Consider the following 26951-nt stretch of genomic DNA (forward strand, 5'->3'; position numbering starts at 1 on the left):
GGAAACAAAAGATATGTTAATGACCATTCATTCACACCTCAGACCTCTCCCACCCTTGGAAACAAAAGACATGTTAATGCCCAATCACACCTCAGACCTCTCCCACCCTTGGAAACAAAAGACATGTTAATGCCCAATCACACCTCAGACCTCTCCCACCCTTGGAAACAAAAGACATGTTCATGCCCAATCACACCTCAGACCTCTCCCACCCTTAGAAACAAAAGATATGTTAATGATCAATCACACCTCAGACCTCTCCCACCCTGAGAAACAAAAGATATGTTAATGCACAATCACACCTGAGACCTCTCCCACCCTTGGAAACAAAAGATATATTAATGACCATTCACACCTCAGACCTCTCCCACCCTTAAAAACAAAAGATATGTTAATGACCAATTCACACCTCAGACCTCTCCCACCCTTGGAAACAAAAGATATGTTAATGACCATTCACACCTCAGACCTCTCCCACCCTTGGAAACAAAAGATATGTTAATGACCATTCACACCTCAGACCTCTCCCATCCTTAGAAACAAAAGATATGTTAATGAACAATTCACACCTCAGACCTCTCCCACCCTTGGAAACAAAAGATATGTTAATGACCATTCACACCTCAGATCTCTCCCACCCTTGGAAACAAAATATATATTAATGACCATTCACACCTCAGACCTCTCCCACCCTTGGAAACAAAAGATATGTTAATGCACATTCACACCTCAAATTCCTCATGAAGACCCCCTGCCAGGTGACCGTAATGACCTCCTCTGCCAGACACCTTTCCCACCCTTGGAAACAAAAGAAATGTTAAAGAGCAACTCACACCTAAGCTAATCTAAGCACATACTGCTGTCTCTGCTTCTACTCTCTGTATTTCTCTGAAACAGTCTGAAATAGTTAATAATTTACCACGTTTCAGTGCATTCTGGGCATTTGGGAGGTTCTCCTGTGCTTGTCTTTAAAAAAAGCTTCTAAACGCAAACAAACGTACATAAACGTGGTATGCAAACGCGGCTAAACAGACGTTCTTTAACCTACGTTTTCCAGCAGTCAGTTTCCATCGCTCAGAAGTGTCCCATGTACATGGGGCCTAAGAAAGGTAAAAGTTCTGTTCTACCATTTATTCTTCATGTATTCATTCAGGGAGCTTTGTAGAAGTATTCTCATGCTTGATTTATTTATACATAAAAGGCTATTAAGTCTCTTAGACATAAACTAACCTACCGCGTACGCTCAGCAGCCCTCAAGGGCCCACGAATACCTGGGGTCCTCTAAAGGAGCCTTCTTTTAGTTAAATAATCCTGCCTTTGTTGTTTATTTTCAGTAATGGAAGTCCTTAATTTACTAACACCACCTAATTAATGGCCGCCTTCCAGCGCGCCGCGCCAGCCGAGTCGAAAATAGTCTTTACTTTAAATCAATTAGTCAAAACAGAATCCGGCTGTATTTCTGTATCTACAAGCTGAACACGGTCCCTGTCACTTTCCAGGCATCGTTAACAACAATCACCGCGGCTAATGAGCCTGCCTAAATGACAAGGGCACCCGAGGTAACAATCTGAATTAAGGGCAGAGAATGTAACCCGCGCGCAGCGGAATCTCTCTAATAAGGATCAAATAGACTTGAAAACCAAAGGCGACGTCCCTCGTGGCATTATGGATCTCTGCGCTTGGAGAGTTCTCGGCTCCCACGGTTTTTCCGGGAAGGTGATCTCCGGCAGGAGAAGAGGTAATAATCTAGCGGCTCACACTGAGCGATCTGTGATCGATTAGGTAAGAGCGATCGCAGGCAAGCAATTTTGGATTTCAACTGTAAACGCTGATCAAAAATATCGGCTAATACCAATCGTTTATTTGATCCATATCTCCGGTGAAGGCTGAAACACACTTTTGCGCTGTAGTTCGTGGCACTAACGCGCAAAACACATTCTTGTCAACAAAGCGACAAGTGCAAATGTGAATGGATGAACAAACATCAATCAATAAATAAAGTGACACAAATGAATGTGAACAACTATTAACCATATAACATTATAAATCCCAACCACGGCACCACCTGGCTGGAGTTTGCATGTTCTCCCTGTGCCTGCGTGGGTTTCCTCCGGGTACTGCAGTTTCCTCCCACACTCCAAAGACATGCTGGTAGGTGAATTGGCTCCTGTCTAAATTGTCCCTAGTATGTGTATTGTGGGCCATAGATGGGATGAAAATTGGCCAAAAAAAATTGACGGAAAAAAAAAAACTCGGCCGATTTTTGGATCATTAGTGCGGTAATCGGTCGGCCGTTTTTCGTGATTTTTGCTCTTTTGGATTATTGGTCCTGCTGGAAAATAATCATTCAAATTTGTCGTTCTGCCAATTTTCGCGGCAATGATGGACAAATCGGCCGATCATTTTACCGATTTTAAAAAAAGCGCATGAGCAGTGACATGAAAGAAGAAGGAAAAGAAGAAAAAGGAAAAAATAGAATATGAAAAAGGAGAAGAGGAAGAGGAAGAAGGAGAAGGAGGAGAAGGGGAAGGGGAAGGGGAAGAGGAAGAAGAGGAAGAGGAAGAAGAGGAAGAAGAAGAGGAAGAAGAAGAGGAAGAAGAAGAGGAAGACGAAGAGGAAGAAGAAGAGGAAGAAGAAGAGGAAGACGAAGAAGAGGAAGACGAAGAGGAAGGAGAAGGAGAAGAAGGAGAAGGGGAAGGGGAAGAGGAAGAGGAAGAAGAAAAAGAAGAGGAATAAGAATAAGAAATGGAATATGAATAAGAAGAAAAAAAGAATTTCAGTCCGATATTATATTTGACATTTAAAAGAAGAAGAAATAGAATTTGAATAAGGAAAGAAGAAATAGAATATGAATAATAAGAGGAAAAAGCTGCAACGTTGTATCTATTTGTATCCGAATAGAAACATCTGTATCCTAAATGGATACAAATAGATACAATGTTGCAACTTTTTCTTATTATTATTCATATTCTATTTCTTCTATTTCTTCTTTTTCTTATTCAAATTCTATTTCTTCTTCTTTTAAATGTCAAACATAAATGTCAAATATAATAGTGGAGCTCTCTGCAGGGACACCGCTATTATATTATTTGCTGGCCGTAGACGGGACGAAAATCAGCCGACTTTTTTTTACCAATGGTGGTAACTTTGGCTGATTGAACAACCGATTTTACGTTTTTCTAAAAAAAAACCCGACCAGTTTTCTCCCCGTCTATGGCCTGCATATGTATGAATGTGAGTTAGGGACCTTAGACTGTACGCCCCTTGAGGGTCAGGGACTGATGTGAATGTACAATACATATGTAAAGCGCTGTGTAAATTGACGGCGCTATATAAGTACCTGAAAGAAATAAATAAAAGGATCCATCTTGAAATACAATAAAGTGCTTCCAAAAATAGTCCAGTGAACTTGTGGACTATTTTTGGAAGCACTTTATTGTATTTCAAGATGGATCCTTTTATAATGTTATATAGTTAATAGTTGTTCACATTCATTTGTGTCACTTTATTCACTGATTGATGTTTGTTCATCCATTCACATTTGCACTTGTCACTTTGTTGATAATTTTGGTTTTCACGTTTGTTGCACAATTTATTTATTTCTTGCGCTTTATGCACATAGTCACTTTACTCTTAGCGCTGCATATTTGTTTTACGATTCATTTTAGGATTAAGGGGCCCTGAAAGTGGTATACTTAAAGAAGTGGTCAGTGGAAGATATCCCGGGTCCCTTACTTGAATCCCTGTGATCAGGGGAAGGAACACTTGGACCTATAGTTATTTATAGGTACATGATCTAAGGTGAGGGCACATTGTTGCAACAAGATGGAGAACTTTCTGCTTGGAATGAAGTGCAGCACTGGAGTTGTGGTATCATGACCTTGCACACAAAAGCTTTATATTGACTGTTATCTAGAGCAGTACTTCTCAACCTGTTTTCAGTCAGGGCACCCTTAAAGTTATGGACGAACTTGAGGCACCCTATCCTAAAATGTAAAAAACTGTACACCATAGTGACACTGTACTACTTGTGGGGGGTGAAGATTTTTTATTTTTCTTACACCCATAAAGGCTGTAAAAGCAATAATTTCTCCTTCTCTCTGGCTGCATTCTTGCAGCCATTGAGAACTACTGTGTGAGCTGTGATTGGTCATAGCTTGTCACATGGTACACAGCTGTTGTGAATGGCCCCGTACCATGTGATCTCTGTGATCATTCAGAGATTTCACATGTAGTAAGCAATGATGTCAGAAGTGACAATCAGTGATCACATGATCGAAACCTCACACAGAGGTCCCGTATAGCGATCGGTGTTTTGCTGTGTCCTCCGGACACAGCGGGCAACAGATTGCGGTAAAATTACCTCCCAAAAAGTAACCTCATAACATAAAAAGATGTACCTTCATAAATCACAATCAAAGAATATATAATCAAAGATTATTATTATACAGGATTTATATGACGCCAACAGTTTGCTCAGCGCTTTACAATATAACGAGAGACAATACAGCAACAATACAGTTCAATACAAGAGGGATAGGAGGGCCCTGATTCTGGGAGCTTACAATCAAAAATGAATAGTAAACACCCGGCTGGGTGTTGAGCTAACCACGGTGTAAACCACAAAAGTACAAAATGAACAGATAAAGAAGGATGAATGTTAGTGAACCACTTACAATATAAAAAAACAAAAATGATAAAAACAGGTGTAAAAGGTACGTGAACATCTGACTGAGTGTCTAACCAATATATAAATTATAATTAAAGAGCAATAAACCCCCACTGTTCACCCCACAAAATCAAATTGTAAAAGGTGGACCTGGAGATCCACTATCCATCCAGAAATATAATGTGAATAAAATAACACCTGGCTGAGCGCCGTACTAAAAAGTGATAAATAATCAAAGGCAATAAGAAACAGTGACTCCAGGTCCACTTGTCACAATTTGATTTTTTGCAGAGGGTGAAGGGGTGGGGGGTCAGCCTGTCAGTGCTCAAACCATACGCCACACACTGCATCAAATTGGTCTGTATGGCTGGCATCCCAGAAAGAAGCCTCTTCTAAAGATGATGCACAAGAAAGACCGCAAACAGTTTGCTGAAGACAAGCAGACTAAGGACATGGATTACTGGAACCATCTCCTGTGGTCTGATGACACCAAGATCAACTGATTTGGTTCAGATGGTGTCAGGCGTGTGTGGTGGCAACCAGGTGAGGAGTACAAAGACAAGTGTGTCTTGCCTACAGTCAAGCATGGTGGTGGGGGTGTCATGGTCTGGGGCTGCATGAGTGCTGCCGGCACTGGGGAGCTACAGTTCATTGAGGGAATCATGAATGCCAACATGTACTGTGACATACTGAAACAGAGCATGATCCCCTCCCTTCAGAGACTGGGCCACAGGGCAGTATTCCAACATAATGACCCCAAACACACCTCCAGGACCACCACTGCCTTGCTAAAGAAGCTGAGGGTAAAGGTGATGGACTGGCCAAGCATGTCTCCAGACCTAAACCCTAATGAGCATCTGTGGGGCATCCTCAAATGGAAGGTGGAGGAGCGCAAGGTCTCTAACATCCACCAGCTCCGTGATGTCGTCATGGAGGAGTGGAAGAGGACTCCAGTGGTGACCTGTGAAGCTCTGGTGACCTCCATGCCCAAGAGGGTTAAGGCAGTGCTGGAAAATAATGGCGGCCACACAAAATATTGACACTTTGGGGTTTATTTACTAAAGCTGGAGAGTCCAAAATCAGACTCCCTTCTGCATAGAAACCAATCAGCTTCTAACCTCAGCTTGTTCAATGAAGCTTTGGCAATGAAACCTGGAAGCTGATTGGTTTCTATGCAGAAAGGAGTCTGATTTTGGACTCTCCAGCTTTAGTAAATAAACCCCTTTGGGCCCAATTTGGACCTTGTCACTTAGGGGTGGACTCACTTTTGTTGCCAGCGGTTTAGACATTAATGGCTGAGTGTTGAGTTATTTTGAGGGGACAGCAAATTTACATGTTATACAAGCTGTACACTGACTACGTCACATTGTAGCAAAGTGTCATTTCTTCAGTGTTGTCACATGAAAAGATAGAATCAAATATTTACAAAAATGTGAGGAGTGGACTCACTTCTGGGAGATACTGTGTACACACACACACACTTCCATGATGAGAGCAGGTTCACCGTGAGCACATGTGACAGACATGAAAGGGTCTGGAGAAGCCGTGGAGAACGGCTGCCTGTAACATGGTTCAGCATGACCATTTTGGTGGTGGGTCAGTGATGGTCAGTGATGGTCTGGGGAGGCATATTCATGGAGGGACGCCCAGACCTCTACAGGCTAGACAGTGGCACCCTGACTGACATTAGGTATCGGGATGAAATCCTTGGACCCATTGTCAGACCCTACACTGGTGCAGGGGGTCCTGGGTTCCTCCTGGTGCACCACAATGTCCGGCCTCATGTGGGGAGAGTATGCAGGCAGTTCCTGGAGGATGAAGGATTTGATACCATTGAATGGCCCCCACACTGGCCTGGGATGTCATGTTTCGCTCCATCCGACGCCGCCAGGTTGCATCTCAGACTGTCCAGGAGCTCAGCGATGCCCTGGTCCAGATCTGGGAGGAAATCCCCCAGGACACCATCCATTGTCTCATTAGGATCCTCACCCGACGTTGTCAGGCATGCATACAAGCACGTGGGGGCCACACAAACTACTGAGGACCATTCTGAGTCGCTGCAATGATATTTCAGCAATATGGACTCGACTGCTGCATCATTGTTTCACTTTGATTTTCAGGGTGTCTTGAATTCAGTCCTCTGTAGGTCGACCATTTTCATTTCCATCCAACAATGGGGCGTCCTTACGTTCCTCACACATCACCCCATCCATGTCAGTATAGAGATCCAGCAGGAGAGGTTTCAGCTGTGAGATCTGATAGGTTTTCAAAGTGTTCCTTTCATTTTTGTGAGCAGTGTATATACACACACCCACACATATATATATATATATATATATATATATATATACATATATACACATACTGTGCAAATAATTCCTTTACTCTTTCTCTGACTCAGCCAAAAACTCCTCCATCTGTATCTGGCACACACACCGTCCCAGGCACTGCAGCTCACAGTGGGAGGGTTTCATCAGTAGAGGTAGTGCGGTCAATCCATAAAGCAGGGACTAAGAGCGGCCAGGGGCTGACTGACAAGCTACAGGCCTGTGAATAAGCAGTGACTATGCACTGTAGATAGCCAAACCCCCTGCAACACCCTCCCAAGCAGGCACAACCTACATGAGAGTGACAACTCTGCTCTGAATTCAGCAGTAAAGCATTGTTGCCACCCCACCACAAGAATCTGCATCAGGCGGCCTTCACTGGCAGGATGAACAGGTATTTGTGGGGTTTTGCAGAGGGATGAAGAGAAAGCTGTAAGCACATATTTCATTTAATGGGAGGCCATTATTCTACTTTAAGAACCAAAAGCGCCTTCTAATGACTAATTTACTAACATCTTCAGCTGAACTCCATGGAAAGTAAAAGTCTGCGGCCCATACTGCAAGGACAGCTGTTTGTTGATACCAAGGGGGTCAAGGAAAGCACTTTTACTCACGGGTGCCTCTACTCCGGCAGGCTCCCCTGCACTGCTAGACCAATCCCAGCAGCCTCCACTCCCCCATGCTCTGGCGGTCGGGTGCCCCCTGCGTCATCTGGACCAATCCAGGGCCCATATAGTCCTGCACCGAACATGAGAACACTGAGATGCCGAAGTGTAGGAAGTTGAAGGGGTTTCAATGGGGAAGCGAAGGATCAGGTAAGTAAAACTACCACAACCCCCTAAACAAGTAGTTAACCCATAAAGTGCCAGCGCAGCAAGAGATGATCTTTACATTTCCTGGAGTTGTGCTTTAAAGCAGATGTCAACCCAATTACTAAGGTCTCGTCATCTTAACCATTTGACGCCCGGCCTATAGCCGTATGGCGTCTGGAAAAATGCACTAGCTTTCTGGGAGGCCACCATTTGGCGTACTCCCGCACATACGCAGTTCGTGCACTTGCAGAGCCGCGCAGCGGCGCGATCTGTTACTGGCCGTGTATCTCGGACACGGCCGAGGACAGATCTGAGTATCGGCCCCATTGCCGGTACCATGTGACCTGCTGTGACCAATCACAGCAGGTCACATGACAGTTGTATACAATGGATGGCTTCATTCATGCCATCCATTGTATACTAGTGTCTAGCTGTGAATGGTCACAGCGATCACATGCACGTCATGTGAATAGCTGTAAACAAATCACAGCTAAGCACAAAAAAAAAAAAAAAAACCCTGAATGAATCGATGTCATTCAGGTAAATGCTTGCTTATAGAAAAGTAACTCTTTGCTATAAGCAAATTGTGTAAAAAAAAAAAAAAATACTGATCACTTCCCCAAAGTAGTACAATGTTACTATGGTAACATTGTACTACTTTGGACATAGTGAAATATGAAACACAAATCTTAAAAAAAAGAAAAAATTTAATAAAAAATTTAAAATTAAATTTTTAAAAAAAAATTAAAACAATCAGTCAGTGTCCCTGATCACCGCCATGCCAGTTATATGATGACGCTGTACTGCACTGGTGACAGTATGTAAAAAAAATAGTGAAAATACTTTTTTCATTTTCCGAAAAATTATGACAAAAAAAATACAACTTCAAAAAACTCGCCATTCCTCTTATGAAGTATGTCGGACTGTCTACTCTGCAAAAAGGGGTCATTTGGGGGATATCTGTACTGTCCTGACATTTGGGGGATATCTGTACTGTCCTGACATTTGGGGGATATCTGTACTGTCCTGACATTTGGGGGATATCTGTACTGTCCTGACATTTGGGGGATATCTGTACTGTCCTGACATTTGGGGGATATCTGTACTGTCCTGACATTTGGGGGATATCTGTACTGTCCTGACATTTGGGGGATATCTGTACTGTCCTCACATTTGGGGGATATCTGTACTATTCTGACATTTGGGGGATATCTGTACTGTTCTGACATTCTTGGACCTCAAGAAATTAGATTGGCTGTCAGTACTTCAGGATTGATCAATTTTCAGATATATACCATAGTTTGTGAACTCTATAACTTTCCTACAAACTAAATAATACATCCTAATTTGGGTTATTTTCACCAAAGACATGTAGCAGAATACATCTCGGCCTAAATTTATGAAGAACAATTATTTATTTGCAAACTTCTATAACAGAAACAAAGAAAAACGTGTTTTTTTTTTCAAAATTTGTGGGGTTTTTTTTGTTACTTTAGCAAAAAATAAAAACCCCAGCGGTGATTAAATATCACCAAAAGAAAGCTCTAGTTGTGTGAAGAAAATGATAAAATTTTAGTTAGGGCAAAATGTTGTATGACCGCGCAATTGTCATTCAAAGTGTGAGAGCGCTGAAACCTGAAAAATGGCCTGGGCAGGAAGGGGTAAAATTGCCCGGTATTGAAATGGTTAAACACCACACTGGAAATATTTTAAAATCTGCACATTTTAGTAAAATTTTCCCTGGTGATCCTACCATCAAAGTCTTTGTTCAAACACTTCCTGTTACAGGGTGAAAACCCTCTGTCCTTGTCTCAAAATTGTGCTCCTGAGTTGTCACCCTATCACATGGGCTTCCACTAGAGACTACCATTGGCTGCTTCAACACATATCATGCAAGCATGGTCCACTGCTGTCACCTTCAGCAAAACAGCTGAAATGTCATATATTTCTGGGGTGCATGCAGACAGGAGGCTGGTTCTCACCATCCAGTGTATTATGATATACACTATATTGCCAAAAATATTGGGCCAGTCCTCCCAATCATGTGATTCAGGTGTTCCAATCCCCTCCCAATCATGTGATTCAGGTGTTCCAATCCCCTCCCAATCATGTGATTCAGGTGTTCCAATCCCCTCCCAATCATGTGATTCAGGCGATCCAATCCCCTCCATGGACACAGGTGTATACAATCAAGCCCCTAGGCATGCAGACGGCTTCTACAAACATTGGTGAAAGAATGGGTCGCTCTCAGGAGCTCAGTGACTCCAAGCGTGGTCCTGTGATAGGTGGTCACCTGGGCAATAAGTCCATCCGTGACATTTCCTGGCTACTAAATATTCCACGCTCAACTGTCAGTGGGATTATAACAAAGTGGAAGCAACTGGGAACACCAGCAACTCAGCCACCAAGTGGTAGGCCACGTCACATGACAGGGAGGGGTCAGTGCATGCTGAAGCGCACAGTGCGCAGAAGTCGCCAACTGTCTGCAAAGTCAATAGCTAAAGACCTCCAAACTTGGTGTGGCCTTCAGATGAGCCCAACAACAGTGCGTAGAGAGCTTCATGGAATGGGTTTCCATGGCCGAGCAGCTGCATCCAAGCCTTACAAGTGCAATGTAAAGCGTCAGATGTTGTGGTGTAAAGCACGCCACCACTGGACTCTAGAGCAGTGGAGACGTGTTCTCTGGAGAGTCCAATCACGCTTCTCTGTCTGGCAATCCGATGGACGTGTCTGGGTTTGGCGGTTGCCAAGAGAACGGTACTTGCCTGACTGCATTGTGCTAAGTGTAAATATTGGTGGAGGGGGGGATTATAATGTGGGGCGTTTTTCAGGTGTTGGGCTTGGCCCCCTGGTTCCAGTGAAGGGAACTCTTAAAGCGGAGTTCCACCCAAAAGTGAAAGCTTCATTTTTCAAAACTCCTCCCCCCCGCTGCCACATTTTTTTTGTTTTTGTGGGGGGAGCAGGCAATTGTTTTTGACAGATACCCGTTCCCACAGGCGATGGGCACAACTTCAGCTATAGGAACATGTTACATGCTCCACCCTAAAAATGGTTCCAAAGGTGACCTTATCCTTAACCCTGGTTCACATCTGTGTGGGTGGTGCCGCTGCAGATCGGCACGAAAATCTGTGCAGCCACACCACCCGCACCGAGGAATGCGGACCCGCGTGCGGGTGCCATTAGTTCTAATGGTATGCCACCCGCACTGGAAAACGCAACCGTACTGGGAACCTCGGCTGCGTTTTCAGAAGAAGTGCTGGGATTTCTTCTCTGCATGTCATGGAGCACGGGGGTCCATTCAAATGAATGAGCTCTCGTGCCCGCGCAAAACGCAGCCCGCATATATGTGAACCGGAGGTTAAGGCAGACCTTCCACGAAAACAGAGAATCTGGTCTATTGAAAGCCCCCAAAGTGAAACTAACTGCAAACTTTAAAAAGAAATAAAATAATAATTAAAAAAAGAAAATAATATATTATTGTCATGTTTCACATGACTGTCATATGCCTTTAAGTGTTCTCTGTATTTTGTTTCTGCTCCTCCCTTTCCTCTGGTATAGTTCTTGCTGTATAGATAGCCCACCCCTTTTCCCAGTAATGCATTTCAGCAAGCCTCACGTCTCATGAAGCAGAGCACATTTATGATCTTTTGACCTATCAGATGCTCATTTTTGTAAGATGGAATAAACTTCACAAGATCTACAAGATATCATCTCGATCGAGTCACTGACTGTGGTATCCAACTAAGATTAGAGTTATCGCCCTCTCATCATAACTAAGTTACAGAGATCACACTGTCAATGCTTAGATTGGAGAGACAAAACAATTTTATTATTATATAAATCAATTTATATATATATATATATATATATATATATATATATATATATATATATATATATATATATATATATATATATATAAATCAAGGACACACATATGGAGCAGCAAACAAAGTTGCATCAAAAAAACTGACTTTTCGTTGAACTTTAGCATAATGACTCAGGCCGTGACATCCTATCGTTTCCCTTACACTAAAGCAGCTCGAGAGGCGCAAAAAAAAACATCTTTCCGATGATTCGAACCCTTTCCCTGGCTCTCCCTCTCCGCCTGACAATCGGTCTTGGTGCCGCATCTCTGAACGGCTGACATGATTCTCTCTATCCAGGGGACATTCTGTAACACGTCTCCCCTCATTTGTCCTTCGTGTTAAACGAAAGAAGCGTCAGTGGCAGCCGGCGGCATCAGCCGCGCTGCGAAGACTTAAGCTGATGAGTTTAATCATTTGAACACAACGTGCATTCCAGCTGCTGAGTTAGCCGTAATGGAAGAGACGAGGAGAGGGAATTTTAGGTGGGGTTGCGCAATCACGTTGCGTGGATTCCCCCCCCCCCCCCTCGCCGTTCTGTGCGGGAGGTGAGGGCAATTATGCATGGCCGCTGGGTGCACAGGGATTGTTACTTCATCACCAGCCCAGGGGACGGAATCTATGTTCAGGACAACAAGGGGTTAACAGAATTCTACTGAATAAGAAATGTTTTCCATGTTAATGTTACAAGGTATCTATATGTAGCCTTCAATGTGTGACTCGGGTAAGGAATATGGATACGTTGTAACATTAACATGGGAAACATTTCTTATTCAGTAGAATTCTGTTAACCCCTTGTTGTCCTGAACATAGATAGATTTTAAATATTCAGCGATAAATGAATGATAACTCCTTCCGTTTTCCTCTATTGTCAGGTGATGTGTTTTTTGCTTTTTTTAGATTAGGGGAGGGAGGCGCAGAAAGTATTTAAAGAACTTCAGCCAATTGTAAGGTAAAAATTAACACCTCATTAAAGATAAAACTAAACCAACTTTAGTTGCAATATTTACCTTTAATCCAAAGATGTCCCATGCCATACTTTTTTTCTGCTATTAGATGACCTAAGTCTGAAAGCCAACATCATTCAACTCTCATCTCTTGGGGTTAGGTCATCCCGGACCAGCCCCCAACCTGCGACTGGACAGTGAAAGGAGAAGCAGCACAGTGGTGAGCTCATCTCTATGTCACTCTGCATTAGATGCCCTAAGTATGACAGCCAACATCATTCAACTCGCATCTCTTGGGGTTAGGATATCCCGGACCAGCCCCCAACCTGCGACTGGACAGTGAAAGGAGAAGCAGCACAGTGGTGAGCTCATCTCTCTGCATTAGATGCCCTAAGTCTGACAGCCAACATCATTTAACTTGCGTCTCTTCGGCTTAGGTCATCCCGGACCAGCCCCCAACCTGCGACTGGACAGTGAAAGGAGAAGCAGCACAGTGGTGAGCTCATCTCTCTGTCACTCTGCATTAGATGCCCTAAGTCTGACAGCCAACATCATTCAACTCTCATCTCTTGGGGTTAGGTCATCCCGGACCAGCCCCCAACCTGCGACTGGACAGTGAAAGGAGAAGCAGCACAGTGGTGAGCTCATCTCTCTGTCACTCTGCATTAGATGCCCTAAGTCTGACAGCCAACATCATTCAACTCACGTCTCTTGGGCTTAGGTCATCCCGGACCAGCCACCAACCTGTGACTGGACAGTGAAAGGAAAAGCAGCACACTGGTGAGCTCATCTCTTTGTCACTCTATGTTAGATGCCCTAAGTCTGACAGCCAACATCATTCAACTCGCATCTCTTGGGGTTAGGTCATCCCGGACCAGCTCCCAACCTGCGACTGGACAGTGAAAGGAGAAGCAGCACAGTGGTGAGCCCATCTCTCTGTCACTCTGCTCTTTCTTCCCATCAGCATGCTTCTTGGTGGTACTGGCCTTATGCAATCCCTGTACAGCAGAGCTCACAGAGGGGGGAGGAAGGAGCAGCACAAGGAGCCAGTCAGGTATGCTACAGTGAAGAGTGCAAGCTGATAGAGATGAGATCATCAGTCTGATGTCTCTCCCATACAGAAAGCCCAATTTTAAAATACATACTAAGGAGTTTCTGCTGGTTACCAATCAGTTAAAAACCACATCAAAATTGTGATCGGCTGCGTAGGATGCAGTGAAAGAGAAGTTCCACAGCACAAACTAAAGGAAGTTCCCTCCCAGCGACCCTGTGAGATGTTCTCTGGGCACTGGCTGCAGTGGATCATACAGTCAGCACACTTGCCATCTTTATATGAATATTAGCCCATTGATCAGTTTTACTGGTTGCTTGGCCTTTTTTTAACCACTTCAAGTCCGGACACTTCCACCCCCTTCCTGTCCAGGACAATTTTCAGCTTTCACACTGTCACACTTTGAATGACAATTGTGCGGTCATGCAACACTGTACCCATATGACATTTTTTAGCATTCGTTTGAGGTAGATAAAACTTTATTTTGGTGGTATTTTTTCACCACTGGGATTGTTATTTTTTTGCTATAAAAATGAAAAAGTCCAAACATTTTGAAAAACTATGTCCGCAGTCTCCGGTCATCCCCTGTACTGTGTCCGCAGTCTCCGGTCATCTCCTGCACTGTGTCCGCAGTCTCCGGTCATCTCCTGCACTGTGTCCGCAGTCTCCGGTCATCTCCTGCACTGTGTCCGCAGTCTCCGGTCATCTCCTGCACTGTGTCCGCAGTCTCTGGTCATCTCCTGAACTGTGTCCGCAGTCTTTGGTCATCTCCTGTACTATGTCCGCAGTTTCTGGTCATCTCCTGTACTGTGTCCGCAGTCTCTGGTCATCTCCTGTACTGTGTCCGCAGTCTCTGGTCATCTCCTGTACTATGTCCGCAGTCTCTGGTCATCCCCTGTACTGTGTCCGCAGTCTCTGGTCATCCCCTGTACTGTGTCCGCAGTCTCTGGTCATCTCCTGTACTGTGTCTGCAGTCTCTGGTCATCTCCTGTACTGTGTCCGCAGTCTCTGGTCACCTCCTGTACTGTGTCTGCAGTCTCTGGTCATCTCCTGTACTGTGTCCGCAGTCTCTGGTCATCTCCTGTACTGTGTCTGCAGTCTCCGGTCATCTCCTGTAGTACATCCGCAGTCTCCGGTCATCTCCTGTACTTTGTCTGCAGTCCATTGGTTCAGAATATTTTTCTGTTTTTCCTCCTCTAAAATCTAGGTGCGTCTTATGGAGTGAAAAATACGGTCATTTTTTAATACACATACACACACAGTATATTCTGGTCCTTGGCTTGGATCATGATGTATATTTGAACTAGGTGTAGCAAAAGCAGCTGCACATTTTACTGTTAGATCATTTAAATTTTTTCCAATAATACGCCTCATCAATTGTTTGTTGTACGCTACGGAGAAACAAATCAGGAGAGAAATGCGCCATCACTGGGAATTGTAGCGGGAGCCAATGGAGTCCCTGCAGGATATACTGTACATCCCGTCATGTGTTCCAATGTATCAGTGCGCAGTGCTGTCATACCAGCATGGAGTGGAGTATGTATCAGTGCGCAGTGCTGTCATACCGGCATGGAGGGGAGTATGTATCAGTGCGCAGTGCTGTCATACCGGCATGGAGGGGAGTATGTATCAGTGCGCAGTGCTGTCATACCAGCATGGAGGGGAGTATGTATCAGTGCGCAGTGCTGTCATACCACCATGGAGGGGAGTATGTATCAGTGCACAGTGCCGTCATACCGGCATGGAGTGGAGTATGCATCAGTGCACAGTGCCGTCATACCGGCATGGAGTGGAGTATGTATCAGTGCACAGTGCCGTCATACCAGCATGGAGGGGAGTATGTATCAGTGCACAATGCTGTCATACCAGCATGGAGGGGAGTATGTATCAGTGCACAGTGCTGTCATACCAGCATGGAGGGGAGTATGTATCAGTGCACAATGCTGTCATACCAGCATGGAGTGGAGTATGTATCAGTGCACAGTGCTGTCATACCAGCATGGAGTGGAGTATGTATCAGTGCACAGTGCTGTCATACCAGAATGGAGGGGAGTATGTATCAGTGCACAGTGCTGTCATACCAGCATGGAGGGGAGTATGTATCAGTGCACAGTGCTGTCATACCAGCATGGAGGGGAGTATGTATCAGTGCACAGTGCTGTCATACCAGCATGGAGGGGAGTATGTATCAGTGCACAGTGCTGTCATACCAGCATGGAGGGGAGTATGTATCAGTGCACAGTGCTGTCATACCGGCATGGAGGGGAGTATGTATCAGTGCACAGTGCTGTCATACCACCATGGAGGGGAGTATGTATCAGTGCACAGTGCTGTCATACCAGCATGGAGGGGAGTATGTATCAGTGCACAGTGCTGTCATACCGGCATGGAGGGGAGTATGTATCAGTGCACAGTGCTGTCATACCACCATGGAGGGGAGTATGTATCAGTGCACAGTGCTGTCATACCAGCATGGAGGGGAGTATGTATCAGTGCACAGTGCTGTCATACCGGCATGGAGGGGAGTATGTATCAGTGCACAGTGCTGTCATACCGGCATGGAGGGGAGTATGTATCAGTGCACAGTGCCGCCATACCGGCATGGAGGGGAGTATGTATCAGTGCACAATGCTGTCATACCAGCATGGAGGGGAGTATGTATCAGTGGACAGTGCCGCCATACCTGTATGGAGTGGAGTATGTATCAGTGCACAGTGCCGTCATACCGGCATGGAGTGGAGTATGTATCAGTGCACAGTGCCGTCATACCAGCATGGAGGGGAGTATGTATCAGTGGACAGTGCCGTCATACCGGCATGGAGTGGAGTATGCATCAGTGCACAGTGCCACCATACCGGCATGGAGGGGAGTTTGTATCAGTGCACAGTGCCGCCATACCGGCATTGAGGGGAGTTTGTATCAGTGCACAGTGCCGCCATACCGGTATGAAGTGGAGTATGTATCAGTGCACAGTGCCGCCATACCGGCATGGAATGGAGTTTGTATCAGTGCACAGTGCCGCCATACCGGCATGGAGGGGAGTTTGTATCAGTGCACAGTGCCGCCATACCGGCATGGAGTGGAGTATGTATCAGTGCACAGTGCCGCCATACCGGCATGGAGTGGAGTATGTATCAGTGCACAGTGCCGCCATACCGGCATGGAGTGGAGTATGTATCAGTGCACAGTGCCGCCATACCGGCATGGAGTGGAGTATGTATCAGTGCACAGTGCCGCCATACCGGCATGGAGGGGAGTTTGTTCCTCATCAGTGGACAGTCACCCTCCATGGGGTTCTATAGGACACCCCCTTCATGGGATTCTGTAGGACAAACCCCCCATGGGGTTCTATAGGACACACACCCCATGGGGTTCTGTAGGACACCCCCCCATGGGGTTCTGTAGGACACACCCTGATCCCCATGTTCTCACTGAGAATTAAAGGAAGCCATGGACAGGGTTTGTGAATATTATATTCATGGGTGAAGCCTGGGAGGTGAGTCAGCTCCTGATGCCTTACGTGTCTTGGGTACTCCCAACAGTGAGATCTCCATTTCCTGGCTCTGCTCCTGTCCACCTAGTATGTTCCAGATCTTCCCATTACATTCTTCATAATATAAAATATATCCACTAGGGATGGTGGGAACCCCTCATAATTGGCACAGTGGGTGTGCAGACCCGGGAACTTAGCACAGGGATGGTGGGGACCCCTCAATCGGCACAGTGGGTGTACAGACCTGGGAACCCAGCACAGGGATGGTTGGAACCCCTCATAATGGGCACAGCGGACGTACAGACCTAGGAACGCAGCACAGGGATGGTGTGAACCCCTCATAATGGGCACAGCGGGTGTACAGACCCAGGAACTCAGCACAGGGATGGTGGGAACCCCTCATAATGGGCACAGCAAGTGTACAGACCCGGGAACTCAGCACAGGAATGAAGGGAATCCCTTAAATGGGCACAGCGTGTGTACAGACCTGGGAACTCGGCACAGGGATGGTGGGAACCCCTCATATTGGGCACAGCAGGTGTACAGACCCGGGAACTCAGCACAGGGATGGTGGAACCGCTCATAATGGGCATAGCGAGTGTACAGACTACAGACCTGGGAACTCAGCACAGGGATGGTGGGATCCCCTCATAATGGGCACTGCGAGTGTACAGACCCAGGAACTCAGCACAGGGATAGTGGGAACCCCTCATAATGGGCATAGCGAGTGTACAGACTACAGACCTGGGAACTTAGCACAGGGATGGTGGGAACCCCTCATAATGGGCACAGCGGGTGTGCAGACCTGGAAACTTAGCACAGGGATGGTGGGAACCCCTCATAATGAGCACAGCGGGTGTTCAGATGCGGGAAATCAGCACAAGGATGGTGGGAACCCCTCATAATGGGCACAGCGAGTGTACAGACCCGAAACTCAGCACAGGGATGGTGGGAACCCCTCATAATGGGCACAGTGGGTGTACAGACCCGAAACTCAGCACAGGGATGGTGGGAACCCCTCATAATGGGCACAGCAGGTGTACAGACCTGGGAACTCATAATGAGCACAGCGGGTGTTCAGACGCAGGACCTCAGCACAGGGATGGTGGAATCCCCTCATAATGGACAGACTTCAGGTCACTTCTGTCTCAGTAATGGAAGACCCCATCATTCTATTGGGAGACGTTCCTGGCGATGGGCCGGTACAATCAAATGTATTAGTTCAGCTTGTGGCAGCTTCTGGGATGTTCAGCCAACCAAAGATTTCCCCATGTGTCCCGGGGACCCCACAGCTCCCAGATCTGCACAGCCAATACTTTGTAAGGAGGTCCTACTTTGTCCGAGGAATCCCAATTGTATCTTACAGTATCAAGAATGCAACTAGAGGAGTGAGACCAACCACAATCCTATATGGACACAGCCAAGGATATTGGGAAGAGAAGGAAGTCAGCGGGGGTCTTAGCCACTAGGACCCCACCCGTAGCAGATAGGACTTTTGGCTGGCTGACCCTTCAAAAGGTCAAGAGCAATAATCATGGTAACCCTGTGAGAGTCCCAAAGTCCGGTTAGACATTCCGGTTGTAGAACCAAATATACTGGTTGGGTCCCTGATATCAGGACACTGCGCAGAGCACTGCTGAGCTACACACTGCTTCAATCAACCGCAACCTATCAGGAACCGCACTGTGACCGATCTTACTGTGGGGTGGCCAATGCTGATGGCTACTACAGGCTGCCGGGCTTTGTCCATCCAAGAATAAAAAGGACAGCAGCTATGGAGATCTGATACACAGACTGAACTGAGTGTACATGGGGGGGGGGGGGGGGGGCATACAAGGACTGAGCTTAAAGCAGAGTCTTACATGGGTCTGTTGCTGCAGACCTACACCCCATCTATAACCCCAATCCACTTTTATTACTGCTGTGCTATAAGAGACAGCTGCCCATTTAAAGAGAGACTGTTAGAGACAGCTGCCCAGTCATAAGAGAATACTGGAGACTGCCGCTCAGTCAGACAAGACTGTTAGAGACTGCTGTCCAGTTACCAGAGACTATTGGAGACTGCTGCTCAATTACAAGAGACTATTAGAGACTGCTGCTCAGTTACCAGAGACTATAGGAGACTGCTGCTCAATTACAAGAGACTATTAGAGACTGCTGCTCAGTTACCAGAGACTATTAGAGACTGCTGCTCAGTTACCAGAGACTATTAGAGACTGCTGCTCAGTTAGCAGAGACTATTAGAGACTGCTGCTCAGTTACCAGAAACCATTGGAGACTGCTGCTCAGTTACCAGAAACTATAGGAGACTGCTGCTCAGTTACCAGAGACCATTGGAGACTGCTGCTCAGTTACCAGAGACCATTGGAGACTGCTGCTCAGTTACCAGAGACTATAGGAGACTGCTGCTCAGTTACCAGAGACTATAGGAGACTGCTGCTCAGTTACCAGAGACTATAGGAGACTGCTGCTCAGTTACCAGAGACTATAGGAGACTGCTGCTCAGTTACCAGAAACTATTGGAGACTGCTGCTCAGTTACAAGTGACTATTAGAGACTGCTGCTCAGTTACCAGAAACTATAGGAGACTGCTGCTCAGTTACCAGAGACTATTAGAGACTGCTGCTCAGTTACCAGAGACCAATAGAGACTGCTGCTCAGTTACCAGAGACCATTGGAGACTGCTGCTCAGTTACCAGAGACCATTGGAGACTGCTGCTCAGTTACAAGTGACTATTGGAGACTGCTGCTCAGTTACCAGAAACTATTGGAGACTGCTGCTCAGTTACCAGAGACCATTGGAGACTGCTGCTCAGTTACCAGAGACTATAGGAGACTGCTGCTCAGTTACAAGAGACTATAGGAGACTGCTGCTCAGTTACCAGAGACTATAGGAGACTGCTGCTCAGTTACCAGAGACTATAGGAGACTGCTGCTCAGTTACCAGAAACCATTGGAGACTGCTGCTCAGTTACAAGTGACTATTAGAGACTGCTGCTCAGTTACCAGAGACTATTGGAGACTGCTGCTCAGTTACCAGAAACTATTGGAGACTGCTGCTCAGTTACCAGAGACCATTGGAGACTGCTGCTCAGTTACCAGAGACTATAGGAGACTGCTGCTCAGTTACAAGAGACTATAGGAGACTGCTGCTCAGTTACCAGAGACTATAGGAGACTGCTGCTCAGTTACCAGAAACTATTGGAGACTGCTGCTCAGTTACAAGTGACTATTAGAGACTGCTGCTCAGTTACCAGAGACTATTGGAGACTGCTGCTCAGTTACCAGAGACTATAGGAGACTGCTGCTCAGTTACCAGAGACTATAGGAGACTGCTGCTCAGTTACCAGAAACTATTGGAGACTGCTGCTCAGTTACAAGTGACTATTAGAGACTGCTGCTCAGTTACCAGAGACTATTGGAGACTGCTGCTCAGTTACCAGAGACTATAGGAGACTGCTGCTCAGTTACCAGAGACTATAGGAGACTGCTGCTCAGTTACCAGAGACTATAGGAGACTGCTGCTCAGTTACCAGAAACTATAGGAGACTGCTGCTCAGTTACCAGAGACTATTAGAGACTGCTGCTCAGTTACCAGAGACCAATAGAGACTGCTGCTCAGTTACCAGAGACCATTGGAGACTGCTGCTCAGTTACCAGAGACCATTGGAGACTGCTGCTCAGTTACAAGTGACTATTGGAGACTGCTGCTCAGTTACCAGAAACTATTGGAGACTGCTGCTCAGTTACCAGAGACCATTGGAGACTGCTGCTCAGTTACCAGAGACTATAGGAGACTGCTGCTCAGTTACAAGAGACTATAGGAGACTGCTGCTCAGTTACCAGAAACCATTGGAGACTGCTGCTCAGTTACAAGTGACTATTAGAGACTGCTGCTCAGTTACCAGAGACTATTGGAGACTGCTGCTCAGTTACCAGAAACTATTGGAGACTGCTGCTCAGTTACCAGAGACCATTGGAGACTGCTGCTCAGTTACCAGAGACTATAGGAGACTGCTGCTCAGTTACAAGAGACTATAGGAGACTGCTGCTCAGTTACCAGAGACTATAGGAGACTGCTGCTCAGTTACCAGAGACTATAGGAGACTGCTGCTCAGTTACCAGAAACCATTGGAGACTGCTGCTCAGTTACAAGTGACTATTAGAGACTGCTGCTCAGTTACCAGAGACTATTGGAGACTGCTGCTCAGTTACCAGAAACTATTGGAGACTGCTGCTCAGTTACCAGAGACCATTGGAGACTGCTGCTCAGTTACCAGAGACTATAGGAGACTGCTGCTCAGTTACAAGAGACTATAGGAGACTGCTGCTCAGTTACCAGAGACTATAGGAGACTGCTGCTCAGTTACCAGAAACCATTGGAGACTGCTGCTCAGTTACAAGTGACTATTAGAGACTGCTGCTCAGTTACAACTAGGTTCACTCCTATGCAGTTTGCGTTTGATCCGTTTTGGCAGTGTGTTTTTGCCGCGATTTGCATTTCTTTAAATTATTTTTTTCTTGTTGCTAGGCAGAATAAAACGCAAAACGCTGCGAAAACTCACTACATATTTTTCTGCAGCATTTCCACTGAAGTCTATGGAACCAAAAACGCAACTTTTGACTCTTACCAAAAATTGCACCGGGGCGAAAACGCGGTGATGTGAACGTGTCCCATAGGAAATAATGTTAAATGGACCGCTGTGCGTTCCTGGAAAACACTTAGGTGTGAACCCGGGGTAATAGAGATTGCTGCTCACTTATGAAAGCCTACTAGAGACTGCTGTTCATTCAAAAAGTGCTTCTAAACTGCTGCTCAGTTACAAGAGACTATTAGAGACTGCTGCTCAGTTACAAGAGACTATTAGAGACTGCTGCTCAATTACAAGAGACTATTAGAGACTGCTTCTCAATCACAAGGGATCATTACAGACTGCTGTTTATTTACTAAAGCCTACAAGAGACTGCTGTTCAATCAAAAGATGCTTCTCAACTGCTGCTCAATCCCAATGGGCTACTAGAGAATGCTGCTTGGTCACAAGAGACTACTCGAGACTATTGCTCAGTTATCATAGACTACCAGTGACTGCTGCTCAATCACAAGAGAATACTAGAGGCTACTAAGTTACAAAGGACTTCCAGAGACTGCTACTGAATCACAACAGAGTTCCAGAGATGACTGCTCGGTCCAAAGAGACTGCTTCTTAATTGCCAGAGACATCTGCCCAGCCACAAAAAACTGCTAGAGACTACTGCTTGGTCACAAGAGACTGCTTCCCATTTACAAGTCACATTTTACTGCTCAATCACAAGAGACTGCTGCTCAGTCACAAGGGATCATTAGAGACCACTGTTCAGTTACAAGAGACTATTAGAGACCACGGATGAGTTACAACAGACTAATAGAGCTTTCTGCTCACGAATGCCTACAAGAGACTGCTGTTCAATCAAATGCTTCCCATTTACAAGTCACATTTTACTGCTCAGTTGCAAGAGAATGTTAGAGACTGCTACTCAGTCACAACAGACTGCTGCTCAGTCACAAAGGATCATTAAAGACCACTGTTCAGTTACAAGAGACTGCTGCTCAGTCACAAGGGATCATTAGAGACCACTGTTCAGTTACAAGAGACTGCTGCTCAGTCACAAGGGATCATTAGAGACCACTGTTCAGTTACAAGAGACTGCTGCTCAGTCACAAGGGATCATTAGAGACCACTGTTCAGTTACAAGAGACTGCTGCTCAGTCACAAGAGATCATTAGAGACCACTGTTCAGTTACAAGAGACTATTAGAGACTACAGATGAGTTACAACAGACTAACAGAGCTTTCTGCTCACGAATGGCTACTAGAGACTGCTGTTTATTCAAAAGATGCATCTAAACTGTTGCTCAGTTACAAACGACTATTAAAGACTGCTGCTTGCTGCTCAATCACAAGGGATCATTACAGACTGCTGCTTACTAGAGACTGCTGTTCAATCAAACGATGCTTCTAAACAGCAGCTCAACCCCAAGGGACTACTAGAGAATGCTGCTTGGTCACAAGAGACTACTAGAGATTATTGCTCAATTACAAAAGACTTCTAGAGACTGCTGCTGAATCACAATAGAGTGCTACAGATTACTGCTTGGTCCAAAGAGACTTCTACCTAATCGCAAGAGACTGCTGCCCAGCCACCAATAAAGAGACTTCTCCGTTACAAGAGAATGTTAGAGACTACTAATACAATTACAACAGACTACAAGAAAAAGCTGCAGGATCACTAGAGACTGCTGCCATGTTCTGGCTTACTTTAGATGAGATCAGGGCAAGCTTTGATCCAGAAGCAACCTCAACCAGAACCATGGACCAATCCACCAATCCTGAGCCAGATCTCCGGTGCCACCTGCAGTATTACTAAGATAACCAAAACTCAACTAGTCCCCAGACAGGGGATAACCTGCTTCTCATCACTGCTCCCTGCACTACACCAGAGAGCTCAGATCCCACAGTTACTACACAGCATGCTGAAACCTGCAGTTCCCAAGAACCAAAGACTACCATGACCGGGTACAAGGAGGACCATGATGGATACAAGAAGGACCACGACCGGTACAAAAAAGGACGACAGGTACAAAAAAGGACCATGACAGATACAAGAAGGACCATGACAGGTACAAGGATAGAGGAATATGATGGGTGCAAGGATGGAGGACCATGAGGGGTACAAGGATGAACATGACAGGTACGAGGATGACCATGACAGGTACGAAGATGACAAATCATGACAGGTACAAGAAGGACCACGACGGGCACAAGGATGGAGGACCACGACGGGCACAAGGATGGAGGACCACGACGGGTACAAGGAGTACCATGACGGATACATGAAGGACCACGACAGGTACAAAAAATGACGACAGGTACAAAAAAGGACCATGACAGATACAAGAAGGACCACGACAGGTACAAGGATAGAGGAATATGATGGGTGCAAGGATGGAGGACCATGAGGGGTACAAGGATGAACATGACAGGTACGAAGATGACGAATCATGACAGGTACAAGAAGGACCATGACGGGTACAAGGAGGACCATGATGGGTAAAAGGTGTACTATGATGGGCACAAGGATGGAGGACCACGACGGGTACAAAGAGGACCATGACGGGTATAAAGAGGACCATGACGGGTATAAAGAGGACCATGACCAGGGGCGGACTGACCATTTGGAAACTCGAGCACTGCCTGAGGGCCCGGGGTCAGTAGGGGGCCCCATGAGATGCCCCTGGTACCTTTTTCATAGGTTTTTTTGAGTTTGGGAAAGGACACAGGGGCCCCATGAGTTGTCAGTCCACCCCTGACCATGACCATGACGGGTATAAAGAGGACCATGACGTGTATAAGGATGGAGGACCATGACAGGTACAAGGATGACCATGACAGGTACAAGTGTGGAGGAGCTGGATGGGTACAAGGAGGACCATGACCAGTACAAAGAGGACCATGACGGGTACAAGGAGGACCATGACGGGTACAAGGAGGACCATGACCAGTACAAAGAGGACCATGACGGGTACAAGGAGGACCATGACGGGTACAAGGAGGACCATGACGGTTAGACACACAACAGGTGACCTCACAATATTCCAGAGAACATCCTGTATACCATCTATAGGGAGACAGAGGAAGCGGCAAGTCTTGGCAGCCGGCACTAATGAATCCCACCATGGGAGAACACCCCCCGAGCCATCTTCATTTCCATTTCATGAATTCTTTAGATGTAATTGGCTGATTTACTAATGCTGATCGCAGATCACAGGCAAACCGACTACAAACACACCCACCTGGCAGCGAAGGGTTAACCGCCTGCAACGCTCTCCGGTCGCATTATATAAGGGAGGTCGCAGCGTTCGGTCTTCCGATATTCACACCTCCACAGACACAGAAAACCACTTTTCCCAACGCTTCAACAATCGGTTAACAATCCAGCTCGGATCACCACACCCCTCTTCACCATCCAGGTCCCGGCATCTTGCCTGGTCAGAGATCACTTACCTCGAGGTCTTCACACTCTACAGCTTGGAAGAACGGACAGAAAACTAAGTTTTGAAACCTAGACAGGTGGCAGCCTCACTGCACCCCTCCACAGCCAATCACGGCGAGTGGTGGCGAAAGGTGAGGCTGCAAACCGTTCTAATCGGAGACCGGGGAGAAAGTGGATGTGTTCAGCACTGGCTCCTGAGACTCATGCCCCGTGCCAAAGTGTCAAGCTTCCAGCTGTGCCCACTCCAGGCACAAACCCATCACACCAGCAACGGACGGGCAACAGTCATAACACCAGAGGCCACCGCTGAAGCTTGCAGTAATCCAGTTATTGTGTCCTTTGCCAGCCGGGGAATTCGCAGCATTGTGACAGCAGTGTCTTCCAGAGAACACTGAGCGAGGAATGCAAGGAAAGCCACTGTGCGCTCCTCCTCTCCAGCTGCCTCCTGCCTCCAGTCTTACTTATAGAGGAAGGCGGACCCCCTCCTCCTCCGAGTTACACATGTGCACCCAGAGAAGCAGCCACAACTGGCTAAACGCTGCTGCCTGTCCCCTATATCTATACATCTTACCATCCTCTACTTCCTAAACCTCTGTCCATCCTTCACCTCCAAGCCTCTTCCCGTCCTCCACTTCCTAAATCTCTGTCCATCCTTCACCCCCCAACCTCATCCGTCCTCTACTTCCTAAACCTCTGTCCATCCGTCGCCCCCAAACCTCATCCGTCCTCTACTTCCTAAACCTCTGTCCATCCTTCACCTCCAAGCCTCTTCCCGTCCTCCACTTCCTAAACCTCTGTCCATCCTTTACCCCCAAACTTCTTCCCATCCTCCACTTCCTAAACCTCTGTCCATCCTTCACCCCCAAGCCTCTTCCTGTCCTCTACTTCCTAAACCTCTGTCCATCCTTCACTCCTAAAGCTCTGCCCGTCACCTATACCTCTTCTGTCCTCTACTTCCTAAACCTCTGTCCATCCGTCACCCCCAAACCTCTTCCCTGTCCTCTACTTCCTAAACCTCTGTCCATCCTTTACCCCCAAACGTCTTCCCATCCTCTACTTCCTAAACCTCTGTCCATCTGTCACCCCAAACCTCATCCGTCCCCTGCTTCCTAAATCTCTGTCCATCCTTCACCCCCAAACCTCTTCCCGTCCCCTGTCCCCAAACCTCCTGCCCGTCCCCTACACCTCTTCCCATCCTCTACTTCCTAAACCTCTGTCCATCCTTCACCCCCACACCTCTTCCGTCCCCTAAACCTCCTGCCCGTCCCTTGCCCTTAAACATCCTGCCAGTCCACTATCCCCAAACCTCCTGCCAGTCCACTGCCCTAAACCTCTGCTCATCCCCTGCCCCTAAACCTCTGTCTGTCCCCTGCCACTATTCCTAAACCTCTGCACGTCCCCTGCCCCCTACCTCTGCCCATCCCCTGTCCCCAAACCTCTGCCCATCCCCTGTCCCCAAACCTCTGCCCATCCCCTATCCCTAAACCTCTGCCCATCCCCTGACCCCATACCTCTGCCCATCCCCTGACCCCATACCTCTGCCCGTCCCCTATCCCTAAACCTCTGCCCATCACCTATCCCGATTTTATTTTTATTTTATATTTATGTCAGGTACTTATATAGCACCGTCAAACCTCTGCCCGTCCACTACTCCTAAACCTTTCCCCGTCCTCTGCCCCAAACCGCTGCCCGTCCACTACTCCTAAACCTTTCCACGTCCTCTGCCCCAAACCGCTGCCCGTCCACGTCCACTACT

General features: G+C 46.6%; 1 protein-coding gene across 4 annotated transcripts in view; it reads right to left on the reverse strand.

The window, feature by feature from the left end:
• LOC149445877 (protein unc-13 homolog B-like) overlaps nt 1–25615 on the reverse strand; it is a 294951-nt gene extending 269336 nt beyond the window's left edge. For all 4 annotated transcript variants that reach the window (XM_089653343.1, XM_089653341.1, XM_089653342.1 and 1 more), the window contains exon 1: nt 25207–25615. The gene's annotated coding sequence lies outside the window, so the exon portion shown is untranslated. The remainder of the gene's footprint in view (nt 1–25206) is intronic.
• Nucleotides 25616–26951: the final 1336 nt, after the last annotated feature.

This window comes from Staurois parvus, unplaced genomic scaffold, assembly GCF_062004578.1.
Source record: "Staurois parvus isolate SC_StPar_1 unplaced genomic scaffold, SC_StPar_1.0 ptg000706l, whole genome shotgun sequence".
Taxonomy (NCBI): Eukaryota; Metazoa; Chordata; class Amphibia; order Anura; family Ranidae; genus Staurois; species Staurois parvus.